Source organism: Schistocerca cancellata, chromosome 5 (genome assembly GCF_023864275.1).
Source record: "Schistocerca cancellata isolate TAMUIC-IGC-003103 chromosome 5, iqSchCanc2.1, whole genome shotgun sequence".
NCBI lineage: Eukaryota > Metazoa > Arthropoda > Insecta > Orthoptera > Acrididae > Schistocerca > Schistocerca cancellata.
The window spans coordinates 341,197,309-341,219,193 of NC_064630.1; positions in this window are offsets into that span (position 1 = coordinate 341,197,309).

Consider the following 21,885-nt stretch of genomic DNA (forward strand, 5'->3'; position numbering starts at 1 on the left):
TCCGATAAATACGTCTGCCGCGCCTGAGCGCCATTACTCGGGCGTCGCGCCGCCTTATCTGGCCGCTCAATTATACCGCCATACGCGGGGCCACTGCTGCTGGTGCTCCTGGGGGCGTCACGAGCGCGCCGACAAGAACCGTGCAAGGGCGGCGGAACGTCTCACTCACGCCTTCCGGCTCCGAGACTGCGGCCAGCTAACTGAGCCGTCACCTTAGGAGGCGCACAGCAGCTTAACGAGGCAGCTGGCAAACGTTTAGCGCCAGAACAGATCTCCGACAGTGTAGGTTAATACAGTCATTGAAATTCTGAAACACGCTGTCATGTGATGTATACAGGTTTCCCTAATAACCACACGTGGTCTAGAGACAGAGTGTTTGATTGATAATCAAGACGTCCTGGGCACCAAGTTCGAAAATCGATATCAGTTAAATTCTGAATAAAAAAAAATCATGACCGCCGAAGACTTGCGGCATAACAAGTCACCCTCATTCTGGCAATTGTTTTGTCAAAAAGGGGATGGAGGAGCGGACATAGGTTCAGCCCTTGAGGTGGGAAATTGTCCCTCGAGAAAAAATCAGCAAATCGATGGCATGAGGCTCAGAAGGCAATGAAGACAATTGCATTAAAGTCTGGAAACGTGGCCTGTAATTGAAAAAAAGTATCATGATTATCTGTCCACTAGCAAAAGATTCTGGACTAGTCCCCCATTCGGATATCTGGGAAGGGACTGCCAAGGGGGAGGCGAGAATAAGAAAGAGACCGAATAACCAACGAAAGGATAACGTTCTACGGCTGGGGCCGTAAAATGTCAGAAGTTTTAACATGACAGGGAAGCTACAAAACCTGGAAAAGGAAATGCTAAGGCTGAGCCTGGATGTAGTGAAGGTCAATGAAGCGGAATGGAAAGAAGACAGATGAGCACACAGACACAGTAATAGCAACAGCACCACGATGTGATTGGGAAAGTAGGGCAGAGATGAGTTACTGTGAACAGTTCAGTGACAGTGTTCTTCTCATCAGAATCGACAGCAAACCTTCACCAACAATAGTTCAGGTATACATACCAAATTCACAAGCAGTAGATAAACAGATAGTATATGGGAATTTTTAACGGGTGATTCGGTACGTAAAGGTAGATGAAAATGTAATGGAATGAGAGATGACAAAAATAGTTGAGTTTGGCAATGAGTTTCAGCAAGTAATAGTGATTACAATTTTCAAGAATCACAGGATGAGTAGGTATAATTGGAAAAGGCTGGGAGTTGCAGGCATATTCCAGTTAGATTATATCATGGTCAGAAACATGTTTCGAGATCAGATATTGCACGATGAGGCGTACACAGGGCTGATATAGACTCAGATCAAAGTTTGGCATTTATCAAGAGTAAAGTGTACAGTGTGCATAGAAGTGGAATACAGAAATACTAAGGAATCGACAGGTGTACTTGAAGTTCTATGAGGCTATAGATACTAAGATAATTAATGGCTCAGTAGGCAGTTCTGATGAGAAGGAATTGGGTGCACCTCTCTAAAGATTGAAATAACATAATTTCGAAAGAAAAAATAGATACAATGGAGGTAGCTACCAAGGGACCGTGGGCAACAGAAGATATACTTTAGGTGGTCGCCGAAGGAAAGAAGTACAAATATGATCATGGAGATTCTGAAATTCAGAAATGCAGATCACATGGGAATGAAATAAATAGGAGGTGCAGCGAAGCTAAGGCGATATGGCTGCACGAAAAATCTGAAGAAATCGAAAAAGAATGATTATCGAAATAAATGACTCAGCATACAGAACAGTCAGATCAACGTTTGATGAAATTAAGAGCAAGGACGGTAACATAAAGAGTGCAGTGGGAGTTCCACTCTTAATTGCAGAGGAGAAAGCGGTGCGGTAACATTGAAGGCCTCTGTGAAGGGGAGGACTTGTCTGCTGACGTGGTGGAAGAAGAAACAGGAGTCGATTGGGAAGAGTTTGGAGATCCAATACTACAACAAATAGTTTTGAAAACTTAATATCAAATGAGGTAGAGCGGATAGTTAGCATTCCATTAGAATTTCTAAATACAATGTGAGAGTTGACAAAAAGGACTATTCATGATGGTGTGTAGAATGTATGGGACTGGGTATATGCCATCAGACTTTCGGAAAAATGTTATCCACACAATTCGAAGGCTGCAAGAGCCGACAAGTGCGAGAATTAATACAGAATCCGCTTAACAGGTCAAGCATCCTTGTTGCTGACAAGGAGAATGTACAAAATAATGGAACAGAATGTTGAGAATCTGTTAGATGACGAACAGGAAAAGTAAAGGCACCAGAGACGCAGTTGATACTAGAAGCAAGACAAGAAAATCCAAGGCACGTCCATATGATCTGCCTACCTAAGACAACTTAAAACTGTGCAAGATGTTCAAAATTCTGAGGAAAATGGGGGTAAGCTGTAGAAAAGGACAGTAATATACAATACGCACAAGAACCAAGAGGGAACAATAAGACTGGATGATCAAGAGCGATGTGTTCGGATTAAAAGGGGTATGGGGCAGGGATGCAGTCTTCCGCTCCTCCTTTCAATCTATACTTCGAAGAAGCAATGGTAGAAATAAAAGAAAGGTTCAAGAGTAGCATTAAAATTCAATGTGAAAGGATATCAATAAGATTCGCTGACGACATTGCTATCCTCAGTGACAGTAGAGAAGAATTGCAGGATCTGTTCAATGAATTGAACAATCTATTGAGTTCAGAACCAGGACTCAAAGTAAATGGAAGAAAGAAATAAGTAATGAGATGTGGTATAAATGAGAACAGAATCATATCATTAACAATTAGATAGATAGATAAAATTTGTTTATAAATAATTAATATTATTGGTCTTTTTCAAATAATTATTAGATTATGATACAATACTACACATTGATCTCGTCAAAAGCCGAGAAGCGATTCTTCTTGGTGTTGTAGCTCTCTGGGGCACTCTGGGATGCTCTCTGGGACACTCTGGGACTCTTGGAGATCAAGAAGCAGAAGAAGTTAAGGAATTCTGCTACCTAGGCAGCAAAATAGCACACGACAGACGAAGCAAGAAGGACGTCAGAAGCAGACTAGCGCTGGCAAAAAGGGCTTTTTGGCCTAGAGACGTCTGCTAATATCAAGCATAGTCCTTAATTTGGGGCAGAATTTCTGAGAATGTACGTTAGGAACGTAAAATAGTATGGTAGTGAACCATGGACTGTGAGAAAACCGGGAAGAATACAATCGAAGCAATACGCTGCTATAAAAGAATGTTGAAAACTAGGTGAACTGATAAGATAAGAAATGAGGAGGTTGTAGAAAGAAATGGCGAGGAAAGGTATAAATGGAAAATACTGACAAGAAGAAGGGACAGGATGATAGGACATCTATTAAGACATCAAGGAATAACTTTCGTGGTAGTAGATGGAGCAGTAGAGAGTAAAAACTATAGAGGAAGACAGAGATCGGAATACGTCGAGCAAATAACTGAGGGCGTAGGTTGCAAGTGCTACTCTGAGATGAAGAGGTTTGCACAGGTGAAGAATTCGTGGCTGGCCGCATCTAACCAGTCAGAAGATTGATGACTCAAAAACAAAAAAAGAAAAGGAGAAGAAGAAGAAGAAAAAAGCATAGACCGAGATTAAGTATTCCTAATTAATTTCATTTTGGTCAAGGCTGTCATCTCTGAATAAAATTTCACGGGCTAATGGAGAGAAGTGTACAAGTTATTCTAATGAGCATACTATTCTACTCCTATACATCGCATTTATTTTGATTTTATTTAATACTTAAAGCAGTGCCATTACTCACTCACAGTAACAAACGAAAAGGATAGCACCTGACTCAAAGAGTCCACAACAGATATAATTGAAATATTACAGAAATTAATTAATACCGCCCCCAAATCAATTGGGCACTGCCAGTCCAATATCTAACCGACAATGAGGACAGCAATGAATACGTAACCGTTTGAGTGTACGTGTAGCAACAGAAGACTGACACATGTTCCTGACAGCAGCAAACGTTACGAAATACATTGAAGTGCCAAAAGTCATGGGTCAGCGATATGCACATATAGAGGCGGCGGTAATATCGTATGCACTAGATATGCAAGGACAGTGCATTATACTCAGGTAATCCGTGTAAAAAGATTTTCGTCCTGATTATAGCCGCACGACGGGAACTAACAGACTTCGCCGCGGAATGTTAGTTGTAGCTTGATGCATGGGACGTACCATTTCGGAAATCGTTAGCGAATTCAACGTTCCGAGATCCACAGTGTCAAGAGTGTGCTGAGAAAACCAAATTTCAGACATTACCTCTCACAACGGGCAAAGCAGCAACCGACGGCCTTCACTTAACATCCGAAAGCAGCGGCGTTTACATAGAGTTGTCAGTGCTAACAGACAAGCAACACTGGCATGAAATGTGTCGTTAATGGACTATAGCAGTAGACCACTGACGCGAATATCTTTGCTAACAGGACGACATCGTTTGCAGCACCTCTCGAGGTCTGGTGACCATACTGGAAAACCCTAGCCAGGTCAGACGAGACCCAATTACATCTGGTAAGAGCTGATGGTACCGTTCGAGTTCTCGCGAAAGCCCTACGAAGTCATGGACCCAAGCAATAAAGCACTGTGCAGGCTGGTGGTGGCTCCATAATGGTGTGGCTTATGTTTACGTGGAACGGACTGGGTCCATTCCCCCACCTGAACCGATCATTGACTGGAAATAGTTGTAAGTCTACCTTTATACAGATGGTTGCGAGACCTCGGCCGTTCATCGTAAACAGTCGAATAAAAATACCTTGAATCGTCTAAAATTCCCATTGTTATTTTATTTGAGCAACCAGTTTCAGCGCTACATTACGCTATCTTCGGGCACCATGACTGACGTGTAGGGAGAATCCCACCTCTGATTCACTCAAAACAGGGGCCAGCAATCCCTTCGATCATCACTTGCCGACTGAACTATTGACAGAAGGGATCGCTTTGTCAAAAAAGTACGGGTATCAGGCACTGGATGCTAACCCCTATTTCGACTCGACCAGAGATAGCATTCCTCCTACTCGTCGGTCATGGTGTCTGAAGATGGCATAATGTAGCGCTGAAATTGGTTGCTCAAATAAAATAACAACTGGAAATTTAGGCGGCTAAGGGCGTTTTTATCCGACAGTTTTTATTCGGAAATAGTTACGTTCGGCTACTTGGAGACCATTTGTAGCGATTGATGGACTGTATGTTCGCAAACTCCGATGTCATGTTACCGGACCATATTTGTTCACGATAGGTTTGAAGAACTTTCTGGACAATCTGAGAGAAAGATTTGGCCAGCCAGGTCATCCAACATGAATTCCATCAACATTTGTGAGACATAATCGAGAGGTTTATTCGTGCACAAAATCGTGCACCGACAAAAATTTCACAATTATGGATGGTTAAATTTCTGCAAGGGATTTACAACGAATTGTTGAGTCCATGGCACGTTGAGTTGCTGCATTATGTCCGGCAAAAGGAGGTCCGACACGATGTTAGGAGGTATCACGTGACTTTTGACATCTCAGTGTGATAGTGAGAAAAGAAAGCAATTGTCTTATATCCTCAGTACTCAGATATTAATTAGGAAAATATAGTTAAACTCGTTATTGAAAAGTAAATAACTGACTGGAGGTAGCGCTTTTGTTGCGACAGTAATTAATGTAAACCCAGATTAACGTTTACTTGCATTCACTAGATTCCTGAGTACTGCAAGGTACATACTTCGAGCGAACTGTAATTACAATGAAAATTTAGTGAACAGAATAAACAACTCTTGGCAACGCCGAAATGCGAACCAGGCCGGCGCACAACAACATTATTAAAATAGAAACAGAGATGAAATATGTAAACTTATCCTTCTTTTAGATTTGAAAGTGCTAGAATTACTTTAGTTTAAGTTACTTTTCTTTATTCAGTCTTCATTTTGTTAATTAGCAAGAATAAATTTACCTCTAAATATTATTAAACAACACGGTTAACGCACTCAGGCTTCATTAATAATTACTTTGCGTTACCTTTTTAGCAAGCAAACAAAGCTGGAAATGATAGTCGTTTATAAGACTTCTTTTAACTTTAAATACTGACACTCGAATTCAATAACTGGAAAGGAATTGGAACCTAAGTAGGTGACAATTACTGAAGATACAGTTTTTACATATGTTACTTATTATTTTTCTATTAGAGTCACTCAAATTATATCACTGGTAATGCCTCACAAAGCTTCAAAAGATGATGAAATCTTACAGGTCCAAGCAGATGTTAAGTCTTCGTCGTTGTTTGTCATTGTCGATGCTTGTGATACTCGATGTAATATTTCGGGCACGTCTTGATCACCAACGACCACTTATGGGGCAGCATCTTGTCATGCTCTTGGTCCCTCGCTAGTAGTAACTGCGCCTCACAAAGGCCCAACGTTCTATTGGGCACTCCATTTGCATACCTTCTCTCTGACATCCCACAGTCAAGTAAGTTGTCTGCATGCTCAACTCTGACTTCACACTCGCGTCCAGAGACATCCCTCCTGCACGTTTGCTCTATGCCAACGATATAGCTTTCTCTGACTTTACCTAAAGGCATTAAACTAGAATAACTACAACATAACACAGAATAATTTATACAAATCACAATATATATTACGTTTCTAATTATTAAACAATATGTAAGCGTTTACAGAATAAAACAACTACGTCATATTTACAATAAACGTAACTGCCAAAGAACTTTACGTACCACATTTGCATAATAGTGTCACAAGTGGAATTTTCCAGTAAGCTGTCACGTGACACTATAGGGTCCCTGCCAGCGTGGTTGGCGGAAAGGACGCAATAGGCACGAGGCGAGGCGAGAGCAAGCTTGTATACAGAACTGCTCGGTCTTATTTCGGGTTTGTTTTCCCGGCAGTATTCACAACAGTATGCATAGGTTTACTGATTACGAGGCGGTCCACGCACACCTCGTGTACGCTGTGTATCGAAAAAATTCCAGGACTGTTTTTATCTCCAGCGTATAAGCGACGTCGGCGCAGTACCTACCGTGGTAGCCTGAACTAACAACTGCACACAGGAGGTGCGCATTCGCCAAGTGTTTATGCGCAGATATTGATTTAAGTAGTGGACGTATGGTTATAGGGCGTGAATTCTTTGAAAATTATTTCGAGCAGTTTGTTCATCAGCCCACGAGAATAGTAAACGGTTGTGTTAAAAACGAGCATCAAAACCGCTACAGGGATTAGTGAACAGAGTTGTCGTACCGTGACTGAATTTTTTAATCCCCAAATCCTCCAAAAACAAGCGAAAAATATACCTATTCAAAAAATCAGACAAAAATTCACTTGACGCCTTCCTGAGAGACAATCTTCACTCATTCCAAATTAATAATATAAGTGTAGACCAGATGTGATTTTAATTCAAAGAGACAGTATCGGCAGCAAAAATGGCTCTGAGCACTATGGGACTTAACTTCTGAGGTCATTAGTCCCCTAGAACTTAGAACTAGTTAAACCTAACTAACCTAAGGACATCACACACATCCATGCCCGAGGCAGGATTCGAACCTGCGACCGTAGCGGTCTCGCGGTTCCAGACTGCAGCGCCTAGAACAGCACGGCCACTTCGGCCGGCGTATCGGCAGCAATTGAGAGATTTATACCAAATAAATTAACAAACGACGGAGCTTATCCTCCTTGGTACACAAAGGGGGTGAGAACACTGTTTCAGAAACAACGAAATAAACATGCCAAATTTAAACAGACACAAAATCTCCAAGATTGGCGATCTTTTACAAAAGCTCGAAATTTAGCGCTGACTTCAATGCGAGATGCTTATAACACTTTCCACAACGAAACTTTGTCTCGAAACCTGGCAGAAAATCCATAGAGATTCTGGTCGTATGTGAAGTATGTTAGCGGCAAGAAACAATCAATGCCTTCTCTTCGCGATAGCAATGCAGATAGTATCGAAGACAGTGCTGCCAAAGCAGAGTTACTAAACACAGCCTTCCGAAACGCCTTCACAAAAGAAGACGAAGTAAATATTCCAGAATTCTAATCGAGAACAGCTGCCAATATGAGTAACGTAGAAGTAAATATCCTCGGAGTAGTGAAGCAACTTAAATCACTTAATAAAAGCAAGTCTTCGGGTCCAGAGTGTATACCAATTAGGTTCCTTTCGGAGTATGCTGATGCATTATTTCCATGCTTAACATTCATATACAACCGTTCGTTCGATGAAAGATCCGTACCCAAAGACTGGAAAGTTTTATAGGTCACACCAATATTCAAGAAAGGTAATAGCAGTAATCCACTAAATTACAGGCCCATATCAAATTATTCAAATGGCTCTGAGCACAATGGGACTTAACTTCTTAGGACACCAGTCCCCTAGAACGTAGAACTACTTAAACCTATCTAACCTAAGGACATCACACACATTCATGCCCGGGGCAGGATTCGAACCTGCGACCGTAGCGGTCGCCCGGTTCCAGACTGTAGCGCCTAGAACCGCTCGGCCACTCCGGCCGGCAGGCCCATATCGTTAACGTATACATGCAGCAGGATTTTGGAACATATATTGTGTTCAAACATTATGAATTACCTCGAAGAAAACTGTCTGTTGTCACACAGTCAACATGGGTTTTGAAAACATCGTTCCTGTGAAACACAACTAGTTCTTTATTCACATTAGGTGCTGAGTGCTATTGACAAGGGATTTCAGATCGATTCCATATTTCTGGAATTCCGGAAGGCTTTTGACACTATACCACACAAGCGGCTTCTAGTGAAATTGGGTGCTTATGGAATATCGTCTCAGTTATGTGACTGGATCTGTGATTTCCTGTCAGATAGGTCACAGTTCGTAGTAACTGACGGAAAGTCATCGAGTAAAACTGAAGTGATTTCTGGCGTTCACCAAGGTTATAGGCCCTTTGCTGTTCCTTATCTATATAAACGATTTGGGAGACAAATGTTTGTAGGTGACGCTGTCGTTTATCTACTAATGAAATCATAAGAAGAGCAAAACAAATTGCTAAACGGTTTAGAAAAGAAATCTGAACGCTGTGAAAATTGGCAGTTGACCCTAAATAACGAAAAGTATGAAGTCATGCAGATGAGTGCTAAAAGGAATTGTTTAAAATTCGGTTACATGATAAGTCAGTCTAATCTAAAAGCCGTAAATTCTACTAAATATCCAGGAATTACAGTTACGTGCAACTTAAATTGAAAGGAACACATAGAAAATGTTGTGGGGAAGGCTAACCAAGGACTGCGTTTTATTGGCAGGACACTTAGAAAATGTGACAGATGTGCTAAGGAGACTGCCTACACTACGCTTGTCCGTCCTCTTTTAGAATACTGCTGCACGGTGTGGGATCCTTACCAGATAGGCTGACAGAGTAGGCTACATCGAAAAAGTGCAAAGAAGGGCAGCACTTTTTGCATTATCGAGAAATGTGGGAGAGAGTGTCACAGAAATGATACAGGTTTTGGGTTGGACATCATTGAAAGAAAGGCGTTTTTCGTTGCGACGGAATCTTCTCAAGAAATTCCAATCACCAACTTTCTCCTCCGAATTCGAAAATATTCTGTTGACACCGACCTACATAGGGACAAACGATCACCACGATAAAATAAGGGAAATCTGAGCTCGTACGGAAAGATATAGGTGTGCGTTCTCTCCGCGCGCTATACGAGATCGGAATAACAGAGAATCGTGAAGGCTGTTAAATGAACCCTCTGCCAGGCACTTAAATGTGATTTGCAAAGTATCAATGTAGATGAAGACGATGTTGCGTCACAAATCGCAAAGGGGCAAAGTCTCTAAATAAAGTGTTCAAGACGCTCTCTAGGATATTTTGAGCAAGGGATAAGTGTGTGCGAATTTTGTTCCGCACACCTTGACTGCCGAACAAAAATCACGACTCGTGGACGCCTTCCATGACTTGATCGAAATGCAAAAACCTGTAAATTCTTTTCTGTCTGGAAAAATCATCAACTTAGTGTTCCATTCGGTGGAGAAATTCCATGCTGATTGCTGCTTAGGAGATCCCTAGAAATGACATGGTGCATAATTCTGTTAGTTAATAGCTTTCCCAATACTTTTCCCTCCGTATATAGAAGGCTGATGGGGCGAAATTTGGAAGCCTCCATGTTGTTTTCTTCGCCAATTTTGAGAGTGAGTACTATTTTGGCTCTTTTCCACAATCTCGTAAAGCAAGCATTCTTTACGCAACTGTTGTATAAAGCGCTAAGATAGTTGGGAAAAACGCTATACAGTCGGCGAAAGATCTTACTAGTAACACCATTTTCACCAGGCGTCTTGTTTTGAGGCAAGTTCTTTGTTATTTTCTCTACTTCTGCCTGTGTAAAAAGTACACCATCTCTCGTACCGTTGGGTCGCTGCGTTTGAAATCTTATTAAGTTATGGTATTCCGTGTCTTGAATTTAATCGTCCTCAGGTACAAAATATTCGACCATATAGGTGGTAATTTGGGTTAAATCTGTTGTTGTCATGTTATCACGTTTCCTTAGCGTGGTCGCGGGAGTACTATTTCTGATTTTCCATGATGCGGTTCGATGGATTGCGTTCCAAGGGTTATTTGTTGGGGTCAAACTGCAGTATTGCTTCTAGGACTGTGTTTTTTGCTTTCTGTGTAGCTATGCTGTATTCCTTCTTCTCTTTACAATATTGCTGCCTTCGTAGCTCCCTCAGCTTTCACTGTCCTTTTTCATTTGATAAATTCGCTTTAATTCATTGGCTTTTTTTCGCATTGTAGTTAATCCAGATGTCCACCATGGGACAGATATTTTTCCATTTCTGTACTTCAGCTCGTTTTGTATCTTGAACGCTTTATTGCATAAGATATCTGGAACTTCTTCTGATTCTGTGATAAAAGTTTCAGTATTCGTTTCCGCTTTAACTTTTACTCCCAAAATCTGATCTATTACTTTTAAGTTGTGTAAATCTGTATTTGGTTAATATCTGTGCGTAAGCTCTTTCAACAAGTACCCATGAAAGTCTGTCAGGTTTTTTCTCCAACAATAAACTTTTTTAGTTTTAACTATTCTTCCAGCATAGTCTATACCGTTGGGCACATTCCTACGCTAAAAGTAATAATCTTGTGGTCCTAGCAACTCTTTTCTTCATCACACGTCCATTGGCTTAGCATTGGCAGCACATGAGAGATGGTCATAGTTAAATCGATGTTACTTCTTCCGTTATTATTTTCAAAAGCTGCTCCGTGATTCCCCTCTCTCAGTAGATAGAGAGTGTTGGAAATCAGAAATTTTCCCATCTAGTTTCCTCTGGCGTTTGTTGCTTTATCATGCCACGTGCTAGATCTTGCATTGCTGTCAACAGCAATTACTAAACCAACTCCTTTATTGTATGGTATCACGTCAATTTTTCTCAGGTCATCTTTGACGGGTTTTGTGATATCTAAGTACTGGCTAGATACGAAAAATCGCAAATTTTCTTTCACTATTGTATTTCTACAAATACTGCATCTTCGTCGGACAAGTGGTTGATCATCACGGAATCAACATTTTTGTTGGTTGTCAGTAGTGCTGCCCTCTCCCTTGTGTCACCTGTTCTAAATATTTTGTTGCCTCTGGTGATTCCACCAACGTCTTACTCATAATAATATGGTTCTTTTATGAAAGAATGTCAGTATGATATTGCACAATAAACTGCGTTTTGTTAGCTGTTGCAACTCTTTAGCCCTCTAGATTTACTTGTATGCACTTGATTTCTTTTTGAAGAGAGCAGGTTGTTTGGCTTGTATTTGGCGCTACCATTAGTGATTATCAGTCTCCTGTTTGCGTTGTGTACTATTTTACTCCGGACATACCCACGCCACTGCATTTTACTTGCCCGAACACACAGGTGAAAACACGTACGTCATTTAGCGGCCGTTTCTTTTTTGTCGCACTTAACAATCGCTGGATGTGTCGAAATTCGTCGATTGCTTTGGTTTTTTTCATGTTGTTTATCAATTACTTGTTGCAAAGCTACAAAATCCGTAGTGTACGGTTTTTCAATCGGAAGTACTATTTTCTGAATTCTTGTTGCTTTCAAAAAGGCTTTGAATTCTTTTGATGAAATGAAGTAATCTTTATGGATATCTTCTACCTCTCATTGAGGAATTTTATACTAACGAACCACATACGGATTCCGTGTATTTCATGTCATCGTTTTGTTGTGTATCACCAGATTCAGTTAGAGTGTCAGTAGCAGATGCTACGCCTGACGCTGCGTGAGCCTCTGTATTAGATTCATCATTCTCGCTAAACTGACACAAGTCGTTTGTTTCCATAGGAAGGACATTGACACTTTCAGTTGACAGATTTTTAATCTGGTGTTCAAATGGCTCTGAGCACTATGGGATTTAACAGCTATGGTCATAAGTCCCCTAGAACTTAGAACTACTTAAACCTAACTAACCTAAGGACAGCACACAACACCCAGCCATCACGAGGCAGAGAAAATCCCTGACCCCGCCGGGAATCGAACCCGGGAACCCGGGCGTTAATCTGGTGTTCATTGGAAGAAATATTGTTAGCAGTGACGACTCAACTACTGATAGTATTCTTAGTAAAACTGTAATCCGATCGACTTGTTTTAGTGTGTTTAGGTGATATTTCTAGACTGGTAGCGCCTGAATCAGATGTGTGTTACTCTCTTCCAGACCGTGTGGGTGGAAGAGGAAGTTTAGGAACAACTTCTTGTATCGATGGCGATATTTTTACTGTAGTAGAAGAGTGAGTTATATGTTGCTCTTTTCCAGAATGTGTGGGAGGCTGAGAAATTTTTGGAGCTGCTTCTTCTACCAATGGTACGAACTTTTGCGTAGCAGCATTACGTACAAGAGCGGGAACCTCGTTTGCACCATTCGGAGTAGTCAGTAACTGCCGGCACTCTTTCTTGATATGACCAACATCTTTGCAATGGTGACGTCATCCTTAGTAATAATTTCCTTTATAGCGGAACGGTATCGTGGATGGGACTTTGGTTAAACTGTCGAATACGTACTGAGCAGTGCGACGAAATGGTTTTGTATGAGAGCATCCTTGAACCCTGGAGCCGACTGGAACATCTCTCACATGCAGGAGTATACGTCCCCATTTAGAAATTTGTTAAGTGTTACAGCGCTACAAATGAATGGAAATCATTAGGAAAGCAACTTGTGTAGTGACACTTTTAAAGTGCCTTACTGGCGTTATTAGCTCTTTAACACACAAATTACCCTCTTGCACTAATCGAACTACATTTTCAACAGTTCTTGTAATAATACATATATTGCCTCCAGATATGAGAGAGCATTGCTTAATATTGATGTCAGAAATTATGTCACTTATCGATTATGCATAGTTGTCTATTACGGTACTGGGAACATTGTCGTTGGTGACAGCTTTTTCTAGTGAGATCACATTGTCGGTAGAAACAGAAGACTGCTGTTTTGCTGGAGCTGCCGTGTTTGTTGAGACGATTCAGTCGTGGAAGTTTCAATGGCGCACCCATTTCTGCACACTTTCGTCGCTTCGGTGTTGTGAACAGCTGACCGTAGAGCCGCGCTGTAACTATTTAGGGAGCTCACCATTCCGACGAATTTGCCCTACAGGAGCCGTATCCTCTGTGCTAAAACAAACTAGATTATCGTGACTTTTATGAATTGCACTGTAACACAATCAAGTTCACGAACCCTAACAGTTGCTTTAAACCACTATGTGAAAGACTTTTCAACAGCAAACGGTCACAAGTGTTTACGTTCGTTTCTACACGAAAATACTCCACACACAGTGTATTTGGTTATCGATAGAACAGAGTAAAATCTACATGTAGAGTGAACACCTTCCTTTCACTGTAGTACTACCTTCAATCTACAAGGCAACAATGTAGTTAATCCCCTGACTCTAACCAAAACATAAACTCCGAATAAAAATGTTTCTTCTTTTAAATAGTTCGTAATTTTTCTTGTTGTCAAATTTCTTTTGTGTACAGCATATCGTTAAGTAAAGCCATCAGTGTAATGGGCGGAAAAATAAACTTGCTTCCTCATTGCAGTTCAGTAGGGCGTACTGTACTCAGCCTGTGTACACTTCAGTCTGTATACATGCCAGAAGTAGCCATTTTATCTATAACCCGTGCGCTTCGTCACTTTTCGTCAAGAACTGTGCGTACAAGAATTATCCCACTGAAGTGGTGTATACCACGACCAAGTCATTCGAATAGTTGACCATTAACGTACGATATACAACACTAAAGATCTGCCCTGTAGCGGTCATCCATGGACGACTACATCAGCGGAAAATACCTACCTTGAAACTGCAGTCCGCTCGTGCCCTGAGGAGAATACAAAACTCACGCTTCTGTTTAGGAGACAACGGCGGTGGGTGTGTCGACGCAAGCAGTGTGTAACTGACTTCAATTTGGCCTCCAGGCGTCCATTGAGAAAAACAGTACAAATCATTCCAACAACGTATACGTGAAATAAATGGTGAGCGAGGAAACGCCTTGAATACAATCTGGATCAATGGCGTCGTGTTTTTTACGCAGACAATTTTAAGCTTCTTCTGACACCTGCTCACCAGCGTAGAAGAGCGTGGAGGTAGCCTTGTACGAACTTACGTCTTAGTCGACCAGTCCTAGGGGACAGTCACGTTTAGCGCTGGTATCATTTAAGGACGTCGGATGCTTCTCTTCAGTACTGCAGCTCGTACATTACTGGAATAAGATCCTGAAACCTATTTTCCAGCTCTATCGTAAAGGTTTCCCAGCCCCCTCCCCTCCCCCCCCCCCCCCAGCAAATTGGTGGGAAAAAGAAAAAGTCTCAGTTGATCGGCTACTTGCAGGGAAACCAGTTTCAGTGTATGGAATTATGTTTAAACAATTTAAATAGAATAGCTTATATCTTCATTTAAAGAATTTGGTCGGAAATCGATTGCAGTATACGGAATGCTGTTTAAACAATTTGAAAAATGTGTGGAATATTGCTTATTTATGCAATTTATGGTATAGAAGACCATACATGGAATAAAGTTTATTCGTTCATGTAAGAATTTGACGGTTGGCGGGAAATCCATTGCGGTTTATGGAATATTGTTTATACGATTTAGACAATGTGTGGAATATTGTTTATTAAAGCAATTTACGGGATAGAAGGAGATATATGCAATGATTAAAAAACTGCGATGCTTTTTCATTCCAATTGTGCAAGGAATACTGTCATGAATCACCCATCACAAGTAATGACACTACTTAAAATCTTTCGCTCGTGAGGCACGCACCATCCGCCATCCTGCACCCAGTGCCGGTTCGTACCGCACATACAGGTCTTCGGGGTCTCGCAAAGTGACGTGACCATCAACGGCAGCGTAACTTGCCTGTGTCCAAGAGTTCCTGCTCGGACCCCTCGACTGAGACACCGGATGTCACACAAAAACCCAAACAAAAGCATCAGATGGCGGCAATCCTATGATACTTAACACCTGAGACATTCCTGTCGAAACACATGCTCTCTCTCACGCATGTAGCGTCCCACTGCCGGGCCTGCACCCACCGTCGGTCACTGTCTGACCGAACTGCAAACAAAGCAGAGTTTATTTGCTAAACCCCTGCAGAATACCAAAGCACGCGAGAGCTCCTTCCAGGGCGAATGCCTGACTGAGAATGGATTCTGTCGTGGGCTCTAAGCTGTCGTCTGTCCTGAAGAGGAGGGATCTCTCGAAAGGAAAATCAGTTATGTAGCATAGGATATACTGTTTATTTATAAAATTCGACTCGCAGGGGCTGGATCTCACTTTTATTTGGTGAGAAAAGCTCACGTCCAGAAACTTCATGTCCTAATTACATACTTACACTGCCGCAGGTTGGAGGTGTCACCTTACTAGAAAATTTTTGTTTGTGCGGTCACGTTGACATGCAGGGATCGACTGAGCTAGTGCAGTGTGCCACCACCAGAAGACTCCTCACCCCCCAAATCTTCGCCCCCACCCTCCCCACCCATTCCAGAAAAAATTAGTATAAAAAGGACTCACTCTGTGCTGTAGAGGTAGGATCTCATGACAGCAAATTCAAAACAAAGTCAATAATGTATTGATATATATTCTTTATTTAATCAGTTTTCGGGAGACAGGGTTCCCCCATTTCGGTGGACAACATGTCTGCACCTCCCACTCTTGCTCCCCATGACATAATAACTGTAACACCAGAGAATGGAATGAAGTGCCGTATAGTAGCCACCATTTGGGGCCTCACGCGTGTGTGTCTATCGTCAGGGTGTCGCCACAAAGATCAAAATAATCCAATGTCCCAACTACGGATCACGGACAGGATATCAGCCTCCTTTGATCTCGCAGCCCCCAAACGAAGCATCAATTGGCGTCATTCTGTCGACTGGAAAATTCCAGACTCGATTCCTATCTCTGTCTCTCTTAAGAGACCACTCCCTGTTTGTCTGTGTGAAACAATGTCTCCAAACATGAAAATAGGGGTTTCTATCTCTCCTCAGAATACTGTATCCTTATGGACTAATGCTGGAGATAAAGGAAAAGCTGACTCAATTTCGATATCGAAAATAGAGTGAAATTATTCATTTGCACTACCCTGTTAAATTAAATGTTTAACAATTTACAGGGATCAAATAGATCACTTAAAGCATTCACTTCCACCTTACGATGATTGTTCTTCATAAATAAACGTATTTTCTACGTCTGAGTATCACACACGAACACTATGCAAATAAAGTAATGAAATTTCCGTCACAAATAGATGGTAACATTAAATATATTTGAGGTCTTGTATGCAACAACGTTTGAGAGCGTAAATACCCTCCGCCACCACAGCATTTTTACTAAACACATCTGGTGAGAAAAAAATCCTGACGATCACACAAATCCGCGATGACGAACGGTCCGCGACTGCAGTGTAGCCCCGTTCGCGCCGGCTGGGAGAAGGAGAGACGCACACCCACGTCAGAAATGCCTGCGCGTATGGAACGCCTGCAAGCACGCAATACAACTATCGGAAAAAATAAATCGGTCGTTCGGGGATTTTAAGTTCAAGTTCAAGTGTTTAAGTGTGTGTGAAATCTTATGGGACTTAACTGCTAAGTTCATCAGTCCCTAAGCTTACACACTACTTAACCTAAATTATCCTAAGGACAAACACACACACCCATGCCCGAGGTAGACCTCGAACCTCCGCCGGGACCAGCCGCACAGTCCATGACTGCAGCGCCCAAGACCGCTCGGCTCATCCCGAGCGACGGAATTTTAAGTAGCGATTGGGTTTGTAAAAGTATTATAGACTTCCTACATTGGTTTTCTCTGCTACATTCGGAAGAAGGCAAGCTCTAGACAACAGCAAACACCACTGCAAGACAGAGCCCACTGCGAAGTACTGAGAAGCGCTAAACACGACACACTTGATGCACGACCCAGTCTGTAGCAGTAGTTGCCTTGGTTAGTTTGCTGAAACACTCGCAAATCTCATGCACTCACCTCCCAGGCGTCCACACACAGCGCACCCGTTGTACCGTTTCTCCTGGGTGGACTTGGGTTTGAAAAAAAGTTGTAAACTAAATATTATGGTAGATTTTATAAATGATCGACAAGTACGCCAAAGAATAAGAGGTAGAAGTACTATGGACCTGTTATTCCATGGACTCTTGCGCTTCTATGCATAAGCTATCTTTCGTTTGTCATTCGCTTATCTGCTTAGATTCGGACATAAGAGGACGTTCTTGTGTAAAGCTCATCTTGCTGTACCAGCTGATAATGTAAGTTGTACTTAAAACCCGAAAAATATAATGGTTATTTTGTCAAAAGAATTTTGTGTATGTGGTCAATCTATTGTTAGTCTGATACTTAGACTGTCTTAAGTAGATATGGGCCTTAACAAACAATTTTCGTTGTTAGGCGCCATTTTAGAAAAACCATTAACATTTTTCGTTTAGCTCAACGACGAGACGTGCCGTCGGTTAGGACAATTAACTTTATTTCAGATCCCACGAGACCAGAGGCAGCTACTAATAATTTAACAATTTTATTTACAGATTTTCTGTATATAACGAGATAACATCCCAGGCAGAAAAGGTCTGGTCACAGGATTCCAGTTCCATTATAGGATTTCATCTGTAGATGCTACTCTTATCTTATATTGGGAAATCGAGACGAAGCCACGATAAGTTACGTATTGCAGTAGTGTACATCGAACAGACGTGGCAAATATTCTCTGGTACAATAAGCACACGACTTCTCACGAGACTGGAGAAATAGCTGTAATGTTGGGTCAATAATAAAAGGACAATTAATTATCGACAATTACGTAACTACCCAGAGAACTCAGCTAGTTACTGACTGCTTATACACGTCGGGCTAAATTAAACAACATATTACACTGTTAATAATATCCCTACATTAGTTATTTCTCTTTTATGCTGAGCCATTGCATTAATGTGTGTTTCTTTTTTATATAAGTCACGGCTCATATTTCATTTTATTACATTACACTAATAGTCATAAAACAAATAAATATTTTTATTTTATTACATTACACCGTCCACTTGTGCACCGCCAGCGCCAATGTTCAGGTACAGGAGGAAACTGCAGCCGTTGCCACAGCCATAGTCGTGGACGTACATGTGTGCCAGAGTGCACCACCCCCAGTCATAGAGGGCATCTGGGGATAATTGGATTGGTAGGAATTCGGATATTATTCATACGTCCAGCGCAAAGATCCATCATTTTGAGTCTTCTCTCACGTAACACAGTCGCATTTGCCTCTGTTACACTCGCCTAGCACATCGCAGCACACTAACCACTTCACAAGCCGTAGCTATCGTGGGCAAGATCAGACACGTGGGAGCGTTCTTTGTACCTGGTCCAGGCTGAGCTAATCCATTACTTCCGGTTCCCAACTCATTCGTTACCAACGCTGCAGCCAGCCACGGTGCCCTGCGAAACAAGCAGCTGTAGCTCGCGCGTATACAGTAGTTCTAAACAATTCCACCTCAACAAGGACCAACCAGTTTAAAAAAATCTACTTTACCCAATCTGAGGCACCGATGTTGTTAACCACACACGAACGAATTTCTCAAGCGAAATGTGGATTTCTACCTTTTATACCAGTTACTTTCGAAGATACAAGGTGTCGGACCACACACGCGTTTTCATATTGCTAATGTTTCGCCACTTGTGAAAGTCTCGAACGGGACTATGGCATAGGCTATATTCGCTCTAAGTATTATATGATCAGGTAGAAAAATATCTTTCTTTATCTGTCATGTCCCGAATCAGAGGACTTGAATAATAAACTAATAGTAAACTCATTTTTAGCTCATGATGGAGTGCTAAGATCTACCGTTGTCACAGGACGCCTCCTCACTTTGAGACTCTCTCTTAAGGTAACAGCACAGAGAAGTTGTAAATATAAGGTTTATACTACGTATTACTTTATAAATTCGGTAATATGTCCGATTTTATAACGATAATCGCCTCTCCCTGTGTAGGCGAGAGATTGAAGTATCATTAAAAGAAATCGTCTGAATGAAAAAAACGGCAGTTCGAGAATCATATCCGCGGTGCCCTACACATCACCTCCATCCGCCAGGACGTATGTCACTGATATCAAACTGATAGGCTAATTGATTAAACTGATCATGGGGGTCATTTCGCATGGCGAGAAATTTTTCTTTTTCAGTAGTCAGATTACACTCCCAGGTAATTCAAATGGGAAACATTGGGGGAAAGACGATGTTATTCTCGAGGAACACTATCGAGAACCTACATTTGAAACTGAACACAGAAGGATTCTACTGACAGCAATATACATTTCACGTAAGGACCGCGCTATTAAAAACACTGTCACGACTATGTTACTGTCACTCTGCATAAAAAGCGGTCTTGGTTCTACAGGCACAAACAAAAGTATCAGATAGCGTTAAGATTTCTGGTAGAAATGCTGTCTGCGATATGGAATCAAGTCACTCTGTTCAACCACATACTTGCATTGGATCCTATGGAGATGTACACTCCTGGAAATGGAAAAAAGAACACACTGACACCGGTGTGTCAGACCCACCATACTTGTTCCGGACACTGCGAGAGGGCTGTACAAGCAATGATCACACGCACGGCACAGCGGACACACCAGGAACCGCGGTGTTGGCCGTCGAATGGCGCTAGCTGCGCAGCATTTGTGCACCGCCGCCGTCAGTGTCAGCCAGTTTGCCGTGGCATACGGAGCTCCATCGCAGTCTTTAACACTGGTAGCATGCCGCGACAGCGTGGACGTGAACCGTATGTGCAGTTGACGGACTTTGAGCGAGGGCGTATAGTGGGCATGCGGGAGGCCGGGTGGACGTACCGCCGAATTGCTCAACACGTGGGACGTGAGGTCTCCACAGTACATCGATGTTGTCGCCAGTGGTCGGCGGTAGGTGCACGTGCCCGTCGACCTGGGACCGGACCGCAGCGACGCACGGATGCACGCCAAGACCGTAGGATCCTACGCAGTGCCGTAGGGGACCGCACCGCCACTTCCCAGCAAATTAGGGACACTGTTGCTCCTGGGGTATCGGCGAGGACCATTCGAAACCGTCTCCATGAAGCTGGGCTACGGTTCCGCACACCGTTAGGCCGTCTTCCGCTCACGCCCCAACATCGTGCAGCCCGCCTCCAGTGGTGTCGCGACAGGCGTGAATGGAGGGACGAATGGAGACGTGTCGTCTTCAGCGATGAGAGTCGCTTCTGCCTTGGTGCCAATGATGGCCGTATGCGTGTTTGGCGCCGTGCAGGTGAGCGCCACAATCAGGACTGCATACGACCGAGGCACACAGGGCCCACACCCGGCATCATGGTGTGGGGAGCGATCTCCTACACTGGCCGTACACCACTGGTGATCGTCGAGGGGACACTGAATAGTGCACGGTACATCCAAACCGTCATCGAACCCATCGTTCTACCATACCTAGACCGCCAAGGGAACTTGCTGTTCCAACAGGACAATGCACGTCCGCATGTATCCCGTGCCACCCAACGTGCTCTAGAAGGTGTAAGTCAACTACCCTGGCCAGCAAGATCTCCGGATCTGTCCCCCATTGAGCATGTTTGGGAATGGATGAAGCGTCGTCTCACGCGGTCTGCACGTCCAGCACGAACGCTGGTCCAACTGAGGCGCCAGGTGGAAATGGCATGGCAAGCCGTTCCACAGGACTACATCCAGCATCTCTACGATCGTCTCCATGGGAGAATAGCAGCCTGCATTGCTGCGAAAGGTGGATATACACTATACTAGTGCCGACATTGTGCATGCTCTGTTGCCTGTGTCTATGTGCCTGTGGTTCTGTCAGTGTGATCATGTGATGTATCTGACCCCAGGAATGTGTCAATAAAGTTTCCCCTTCCTGGGACAATGAATTCACGGTGTTCTTATTTCAATTTCCAGGAGTGTATTTCAATAATTACAAACAGTGATGAATCATATCTGTGCAAATCTCATATCGCAAAATGAGTCAACTTTTTAGACACCATCTGCGACAGCAAAACTCCAATGTGACTTCAGAGAGTCCCTCTGCATCTTGTAACTCTTTCTCAGTCTCCTCCCTGCCCTCCTTGCAGCTTAGTCAATGTGATTGTCCCTGGTTAAGTTGGAACTGAGCAGAGGTCGGAGAGCGCTATACTTACCATCTTCTGCAACCCGTGTAGGAACAACATGAGTTGAGTAACGCGACAGAACCATGTTTTGCCCACACAGTGGAAATGGGGACATTTTGTTGTAGCTCCTCCAACAATGTACGATGTGTAAGGTCATCGCCAGCTTCCTCCTGCAACCGGA